Genomic DNA, 9,423 nt, shown 5'->3' on the forward strand with positions numbered 1-9,423 from the left:
TAGCCCAGGTTAATCCCACTCCGGCTGGGAAACGCTCCTCCAGCCGCTTCCTCAGGCTCCCGGGAGAGGGCATCGTGCTCCAGGAGAACTGGGAAGAGACGGGATCCTTCGGGATGAGAGTCCTGGGGATGGAGGGAGGAACTGGGGCTGTTGCTACAGGTGAGACCGTGGCTTTCAGGACTAAAACTTGCACCCTCCTCTGTGCTCCCGTGGTGCTTCCCAGGAGCTGTTTCTCCTTATTTCAGTAGCTTCCCTAAAGTCCTTTTCCCGTGCTGGTCCTGTCTGTGGGGCTGTCTCAGGCTGCAATACAGATAAACTGTGTGTGTGGGCATCCCACCAGTCCCTCAGGTGTCCTGGCCCATCCCAGGAAAGCATCTCAGTGGGTCAAGGTCAGTGAGAACAGTGCTCTCAACCAGGGCCTCCTGTCACAGCAACTCCCTTCCCATTGTTAAACCTCTCCTGCCTAATTGGGATTATTTCTGGATCTCGTTTTCCCCAGAGGAGAAATTATTGACAGATAATCCATGTCTGTATGGAAAACTAATGATTAATTGCTTCCTCTCCATTAGGGCTCCCTGGCCTCTGTCTTGCAGAGTTTGCTAACAAACACATTATCTCCCTGGCAGTCCAAAATAAATAGTTGTCCTCATGTGGGAGCTGGTGTGGAATCATCCAGGGCTGTGCTTGTCTTTCCCAGCAATGACAGGCCTGGAGATGGGGATAATTGTGGAGGATGAGATGCAATCCTTGCTCACTCCTTTTGGCCACAGGTAGGTGAGAGGGAACAGTAATTTAGGGAAGAAATGGGTGGTCTGCTTTCTGCATTTCGTGAAAATCTGGAGAACGAGGCAGAACTAACTGCAGGACTTTTTTTATTTTTCTTTTTTTACACCATAAAACCCCCCTGGAATTTTGGCCACAGCACATATTCCACTGTATCCAGACAGGAAGGTATTTTATCCTGAACACAGGGGAAGAAAAGCTGAAGGGAGCTCGCCCAGAGTGTGAGGGTTGAGGGGGCTCCCCCTGGAATGGCAGCATATCCTGTGACTTTTCCTGCTGAGTTCCCAGATGCATTTCCCTGGACTCTGTGCCTGGCAGTGGGGTGATGGAAATGGTCGGTGTGTTTTTGTGCTGGGTCTCCATGCCCTAAAATAGCTTTGGCCAGTCCTCTCCATCAGCTGCCTGAGATGCTGATGGTGCTTGGACAGTGAATTCTGCCGAGGGAAAACCAGCGCAGGCAAAAGCTGAGCTGTTCAACCTCTGGAGAGGACTCCCTGACAAAAGTGGGCAGAGCAGTGTCCCACATGTCCCCAGGAGGAGCTGGGTTCATTTCCTGCTCTCCTGGAGCACTGGCTGTTCCTGGTGATCTGTTCTGACTCCATGACCATCCTCTGGAGGACCCAACCCTGCTCTCCCAAGTGCCGTGGAAATTCCCTGTGCGGTTTTTGTCACAGGAATTCCTTGTGTGATTTTACCTTTACTCCCTGGAGGCTGCAGACACCCCAGGCTCTGGGACTCCTTTGCCCATGAACAGACAGAGCCCTTGTGCAGGTCAATCCCCCAGCACCACCTTCCCAAAATATTTCCTCCTTCAGCCCAGCGAGCCGCTGCCTTGGGAGGGCTCCTCCTCCGTGCCCTCACCAAAGAGGAGGATGAGCTGGCTTTTTCCAGCTAACCAGTCAATATTTACTCTCCCAGGCAAGCTGTTAAAACGCTGCTGCTCTCTTGTTTTGGTGTTTGTTTCCCCTGCCTTGCTGGAATATTGCCCCAGAGTCTCCCACACTGGCAGCTCCTGTTTGTGCCGCGGTGGCTCGTGGGCGTTCGGCAGAGCCAAGGTTTGTGGGAGCCTTCCAGAGGCTGCCAGGTCACGTTGGCATCTTCTGCTCGGAGTGTGGGGTGGGTTTCAGCCCATCTGCTTTGGGAAAGGCTGGAGTTTGGGAAGGGAAAGCCACGGGATCATTTATTGAACCCCGAGGTGAAGTCTTGCTCCCGCTGAAGTCCAGGGGGGAAGGTGACAAGGATGCTCCCCAGCAACAGCTTTTTTGGGAGTCCTGAAGTCCTGAGAGACAACCTTGGTCGTGTTGGAAATGGATTTTTGGTGACACCACCGTAGCTGGAGCTCTGTCACTGCAAGCCCCTGCTCTAGCAGTCCTCTCTTTATTTTCAATTATTGTGACACTTAATTTCCTTATTACTGCAATTTCCTATAATCCCCAAGCATTTTTTTTTTTTCCAGAGAGGAATTACATTTGCTGCCCTGCCCCTCAGTGCAGTTGCTGTTGCCTTTCTGGTTCACTAACAAGAAGCTTGAAGATCTTCTCTGGCAAATTATTTGATTTGTTAAAGTTATTTGGCTCCAGCAAAAAACTTTTCTCCTCCACTCGCAGGGGAAGGCAGCCTGGTCCTTAATTGCTTTCTGCAGCTCAGCCAAGTGAAATCCATCTTCGTGCCCTCGCAGCTGAAGCCAAAAAAAATATCCCCAATGGTGCCTTGTGCTTTGTGACTCCTCACTGAGGGAGCCTGTTCCAAGCATGTGTCTCTCCTGGGATTTATAACCACTGGGAGAGCTGCTTGATGAGGAAGATTTAAAGCTCTTGTGTGCAGAGAGAGCTCCACGGTGGTTTGAAGGGTGGTTTACCCTCATTTATCTTTGCTCAGGAGTCCTGGGATGGCTCTGCCCCAGGCAGGAGGAATCAGTTGTGAAGAAGGTGTTCACTTGCTTTTGGTACCACCTGGATTTGTCTCCCTGGTTGGTAATTAGTGGCTCAATTCATCAGCTGTAGTTTGGTTGGTTTCTGTTCTGTCCTTTGCACTTTTAACTGTTTTGGGGAGTTTATTCCCAATCACAGTTTCATAATTAATAATCCCTTAATTTCATGATTTCTTGCCCCCCACTGGTGGAGCCCAAAGTACAACACACACGGGGCAGAGAGTGGGGAGAATAAATCCTGGGAAGCCTTGATAAGAATCCTAGAAACTGTGTGAAAAATCGTGGGACCTTTTCAGTTACTGTTTATACCCTTGCAGGGGAAGGAGGGGATTAGAACTCACCCAGCCCCAAAGACAAGTTGTTGTGGTTCTGTCTCTTCAGTGGGAATGTGTTTCCCTGAACCTCTCAGAGCATTAAAGCCTGGTTTAGGCTGAATTTGAGCAACACAACGAGGACCTTTTGAACTGAAAGGAGGGAAAATTAGGTTGGATATATGGAATAAATTCTTCCCTTTGGCCAGAGCTTAAGTGGAATTTTTCAGGTGCTTCCAGGTTGACTTGGTGTGTGATTAATGAGCAATTATGAGCAGGTATCAATAAGAGTGGATTTAAGTATGTATAGATGCTATAATTAAAAACTCTATTATAATATTTATTAATATTTAATTATAGATGTCAAAGGTTGCTGTATCATTCTGCAGGACTTGACTGATATTCCTGGGGAGGGAGCAGCCCCTGTGTTTAATTACAGCAGTGCTCGGGAATAAAGCCCTGCCCAGCCCACTGTGGGTCCTGGTGTGTGATCCCAGCAGCTGGAGCTGGAAGTGCTTGGCTTTGATGGGGGTTTCTTTCTGTGAGTGCACCTGGTGTCTTTCCAAAGGGAAAGGCAGGATGACCCCACACCAGAGCAGTGCTGGGTATTTTTGTGTGACCTTGGAAGTCCCCTGGGTGCCTGGAGCTGAGCTTGTCACTGATGACTCAGGCCTTGTGCTCACAACCAAGGAAGAAGAAAAGCCACATTTTTCCCAGTTATATCTTAATGCCACCCGGGGCTGGTGTGAAGGGTTTGGATATTTTCTTTTGTAATAAAACAGGGATTTTTTTTATCTTCTGTTTATGCAAAAAAAATACTTTATTGCGGATTTCTCTCCTGCAGACTCGGCAGTGCTGCCTCCAGGGTCACCTCTGACACAGCAAATCCCTCCAGCAAACCTTTGGCCTCGCCTGCCCCGTGACTGAGACCCACTTCCAAAGCAGGGAGAAGGGCACTGCTGGAACCAGGGCACAGCAGCTGATCAACCCCACACCCCCCTGGGGCTGCAGTGCCCGTGGCAGCAGCACAGCAGATGCCCCTGCCTGGCAGCTGCCCCTGCTCCTGGGAAATGTCTGGGCCATTTTTCTCCCTGTGCAGACACAGCCTGAATGAAGTGCCAGCCCCTTAACCCTTCCCGTGCTACCTGCACTCCAAAAAACCCCTGAGTGCTCTGTGCTGTTGTGTGAGACCCACCAGGACCCTGATCCTTGCTGGTTTGGGGGAAGCCTTTGCACAGGAGCATTGCCTGGGGGGGCAACAACCTGACTTTTGTCCTATTTTCTGAACCAAACCCTCGTTGCCAGCAGCACTCTGAGTGTCATAAAAAAGGGCTTTTCATGTGTTACTTTGCCTGTTCCCAGAGCTCTGCCTTGTGCTGCTGTTTGGGTCACACCAGCCCCATCCCAGAGCCTCCTGTTCACCAGGATCATCATCATCATCATCATCATCATCATCATCATCATCTTTATGCCCTCACAGCTGAAGCCAAAAAAAAAATATCCCCAATGGTCCCTTGTGCTTTGTGACTCCTCACTGAGGGAGACTGTTCCAAGTGTGTGTCTCTCCTGGGATCATCATCATCATCATCATCATCATCAGGATGGCACCAGGAACACAATTTGGACATTTGACCAGGAACACAATTTGGACATTTGACCAGGAACACAGTTTGGACATTGGAGCAGCTGCAGGGGTGCAGCAGCCAGGCCATGCTCAGCCCCCCAAGGTGGGCAGCACACCCCTGGCTGGTGCCAAACTGCCCCAATTGCCCAAATTGCCCCCAGCTGGATGCCCTGAGGGAGCTCCCCGGGTGGGGCTGGAGGCAGGCAGAGGGTTTGTGCCCTGTGGGGTCGGTGGTCCCGTGCAGGTAAGACAAGGAGGGCAGGGGGTTGGATGCTCAGGTGGAGCTGTGCTGGCAGCAGGGGGGTTTTTGGCTGGGTGAGGGTTCCAAAGGGGCAGAAAGGTGCTCTGGTGGTCACTGCCAGCCAGGATTGAGGGCTGGGGTGTGGCAGGACAGCAGGAGCTGCACTTTTGGGTGCAGGGAGCTGTGTTTGTTCCGTGTGAGATGTGCTGGGCAAAGAGGATGAAAAAGGCACCCTGGCACGGGTGACCCCCTGTAACCACAGCCCGTGGTGCTGGTGCTGTTTGTGTCCTGTGTGGAACATGTCTTGGCTGGGCACGGGCTGCAGAGTCCCTTCTGGCCTCTATCCTACAGTCAGACAGCACCAGCCCCTGCTCCCTGCTCAGGGCAAACAGGATTCCCCAGTTCAGGGAGCCGACTTGACTTCAGAGCTGAGGGGTTGCTGTGGAAAAGCAGCTCCTAAAAGTAGCTCCCAGCAGGTCCTTCTGGTTCCCAGGTGAAACGTGGGGCTGTTCCCCTTTGCTGCTTTATTTCTGACGTTTCCCAGTGACTGCAGGGGGTCTCTGGGTCTGGAAAGCAGGTTCCCCCCATCCCCTCCCCATGACCCAGCTGGGAATGATGGAGGCCCCTCAGTACACTGAGTGCTGTAAAAATGCTGCCAGAAGCTGACGTTGCTTTCCCCCTCTGAGTCCTTCCAGGCTTATTTTTAGGCAGTTTACAATTAATTCTTTTGGAGAAAAAAAAATAAATTAAAATTGCCATTGTGGCTTCTAAGAACTGTTGATACAAAAAAATCAGCCCTTTTAAAGACTTGGTATTCTGGGACAAATACCCCAGGGAAAGACAAAAATGTGGATATGTCATGCCAGGGCTCTAGGCAACGTGTTCAAAATAAAACAGAAATGCCTGGGTATTTCTTCCACTTTGTACTTCTTACTCAGCCTCCAGTTCTGAGTCAAGGGTGATACATGGATAAGCTGCTTATGAACCCTTGTTTTCTGGCTGTTGCTGTGTGTGTTTATCTTGGTCAAATCATGTCATCTGAGCAGGTCAGAAGGGAGTTATTGGGGCTTCTTGGAGCTCAAGAAATGCCTGTTGAGGGAGCAGGCTGGCTTTGGAGGCTCTTTGAAGTAGGTAGTGTGAGCTTTCCTGATTGTGGCTTTTGGAAAGCCTTCCCCCAAATTCCTGGTTTAGTTGTAACTGCTGAAATGAAGTGAATGGCACTCAGAGGGTTTGCTTTGAGAGTCCATCCTGCTCTGTGGAGTATCAAATGCACCAGTTATTTTCCATCAATATTTAGGATAAATTGTTCTGTCAGTCCAATCAGAGCTCTGGCCTCTCTCCAAATATGTGATTGCTTTAAACAAACATTAATAAAACAAGGTCGAGTGTTTTGGGGCCACAGGAGTGTCCTTGGAGCTAGAGGTTAAGGGCCTGTGTGAAACTGGGAAGGGTGAAGCTTTAAAGCCACGTGATTCCAGAAGCAGGTCAGGGTCTTGCTGGCTTTTAACTGGAGCTTGGCACCGCAGGGACGTGTGCTGGCAAAAGGGGATTTACCTGGGGGCTGGAAATGGAGAATCGTGGTTGCTCTGCCTTGGAGCAGTGGGGGGTGAGGTCTGGGGACCCTTCTTGGTGAGGTTCAGAGCAGGATGTGCAGAACATGCTGAGTGGGGACCACTGGGGGTCTGGTTTGAGCTTCGGGCTCCAGGCGGTCGATGCTGGACTGGGACTCCTAGTCCAGGGTTTTGGGGGGGTTGTGTGTGCTTTTCTTGGAGTGTGGTGATCTTTCTTTTAACATCCTGCATCCAGAGGGGTTGGTGGATCCCTTGGCAGAGGAAATTTGGCTGCTGTTTCTGTTTGCCCCCCCCCCAGCAGCGCTGTGAGCCCCGCCTGCCGCTCCAGCCGCCTGCCCGGGGAAGGGTTAAAGCACTTCAGAGCCTTCCTCGGCTTTCTGTGCTAGATTACCTTAAACTTTTGACAAGTAGGATGGCCCAGACAGATGTGTTGACATGGCAACGGCTCCGAGGAAAGCGCTCGTCAGAAAGGAGAGCAGCTGGGCTGCTCCTGCAGCAGGAGCTGCAGGCGCTGCCCTGGCTGTGCCCCCGGACCCCGCTGCCAGGGCCCTGATTAGTGTGAATAATTCATAATCCCTCCGACAGCCTCTAATGCAGCTGCAGTGACGTGAGCGGGGCTAACGAGGCTCAACTGCTAATTTGCTGCATTAATAATAATGTGCTGCCGCTCCTGCTCGCAGCCGAGCCGGGCAGGGAGGCGAAAGCGGGGCTCGTTGTGCCCTCCTCGCCCCGGGCGGGCTGATCCACCCCGAGCCACAGCCTGCGGGGCTGGGAGCAGGGGGAGAGCATCCCTGGGCTTTGCTGGGCTGGAGCACCGGCCCAACCCGGAGGGCAGCACACCCGGCTTGGGGTGGGTTGGTGATGGGGATGCTGGGCGCTCCCCTCCAGCCTGGGCACTGCCTTCGGAGAGCAGGGTCTGCCCTGGGAGGTGTTGGAGTCCCTGGCCCGGGGTACCTGCTGTTCTCTGCGGGCTGTTCCCAGCCCCGGGCAGCATTTGCTGGCCAGAACTGCTGTGCAGCCCCTGGGCTCGCTCTGAGTCCCCCGGGCTGATCAAACTGGGTGTTCTCCCCGTGGAAGGAGAGGACCCCCAGGTCTTACAGGGTCCTTTTCCATGGAAAAAAAGCTCTGTTGCCTCTGTGGAAGTGTAGGCTCCTGATTCCCCAGACCAGGAGCCTCTCCAGGTGTCTGTGACCTGTTCACTGTGAACAGAACAGCCTGTCCTGGAGCAGGGGAAGGTTGCCTTTGCTCCCTTCTGAGAGGTTTTGCTCTCTGGCATCTGTGGATCAGAGCACCTGAACTGGGCAGTGGTGCTGGACACTGTCCTTGCAGAGAAAGAGAGAACCCTGAGAAGCTCAAGGTGTTTCCTTTTTTTATATTATATATATATATATTTATATATATTCACTTGAGTTGGACACAAAAGTATTTACTTTTATTTATATATTATATATAGATATGTTCACTTGAGTTGGACTCAAAGGTATTTACTTTTGTTTATATATTATATATAGATATATTCACTTGAGTTGGACTCAAAAGTATTTATTTTTGTTTATATATTATATACATATATTCACTTGAGTTGGATACAAATGTATTTATTTTTGTTTATATAATATATATGTACATATTCACCTGAGTTGGACACGAAGGTATTTATTTTTGCTTATATATTTTATATATAATGTTCACTCAAGAGTTGGACTCAGTGATCTTTGTGGGTCCCTCCTGACTCAGAATATTCTATGAATATACGTGATAGGTATGTAAATGGTACATATATATCATGGTATGTATAATAAATCACTTTAGTTGGGGGCTGGGGGTCCTGGAGAGCCTTGACTCGATCTGCTGGAGCATTTTCCATGGAAACAGAGCCCTGGGCTCCCCAGGCAGCCCCGTGTGCTCAGCAGGCTCAGTGCAAAGGGCAAGGCAGACCCAGGTGATTGCAGCCCGTGGTATAATTTCCCCTATTGACGTCAGAGCTGCTCCCTCTCAGCCTCTCTCCACGCTCAGAGCCTGCAGGAGACGAGCTGCAGAGAGCTTCTGAACTCCCAAAATGTGCCTAACCTTTGCAGAACTTGGCATGGCATTCTCAGCTAAGTAAATGTCCATTTGTGAGTATTTTGGGAACAAACCTCCCATTAGCTTTCCATGTGCGAGTCATTTTGCTCCCATTCTGCAAACCAACACCACATGGACTCTTATCAAAACACTGTAGCCTTTATTTGCTGATAAGTCAGTTCAGCAGGGACTGTTACATAAAACCACATTATGGCATTTTTCCTTGCAGAAAATCACCACATTTAAGCACCTTTTTGAGCAGAGAGATCTCTTCTGAAACCACCATATTTAAACTCTTGGCTGAGTGGCAGCTCTGTGGAAAATGGAGCCTTCCTGGTAGGGATGTTGTGTTGAATCCTTGCTGGAAAGCCCTGGAAAAATGGGCAGGTAGAACTTGTCTGCTGCTGAAACTGTAGGTGTGATTTCTCATTAGGGTTCTTTTCTTTAAATTGGAGGATACTGTGAGCTGGACACGTCTCTCCCCTGGTTTCAGTTTCTACTCTATCTTGGGATTTTACCCTCAAATTAACCTAGAATTTCTTAGTTCCTTTGTTTGTCCACGCTCTGTTAAAATTCCTTTTTGTTCTGCTAATTTTTGACCACTGAGAATCAGAACAACCTGTGCAAATCAGATTATTCCCACGTTTAGTCCACAGAGTCTATTCCTTTAACCTTGGAAGCCTTAGTGACACTGTGATATTCTCTGTGCCTTGAGGTGGAAGCAGTGGTACAGATGCTTTGCAGTCACCTCTTAAAATCCTTACAGCGGAGGAGAAACAGAAAAGCAGAAACATTTGCCTTATTTCTCCATTCATTTTCCTGATTCTTATTCCTTTGAGGGTTTGTCTACCTAATTCCTAACTCAGGAAATGACCTAGTTTAGGTCAGAGGTTGGACTG

This window comes from Chiroxiphia lanceolata, chromosome 23 (assembly GCF_009829145.1).
Source record: "Chiroxiphia lanceolata isolate bChiLan1 chromosome 23, bChiLan1.pri, whole genome shotgun sequence".
Taxonomy (NCBI): Eukaryota; Metazoa; Chordata; class Aves; order Passeriformes; family Pipridae; genus Chiroxiphia; species Chiroxiphia lanceolata.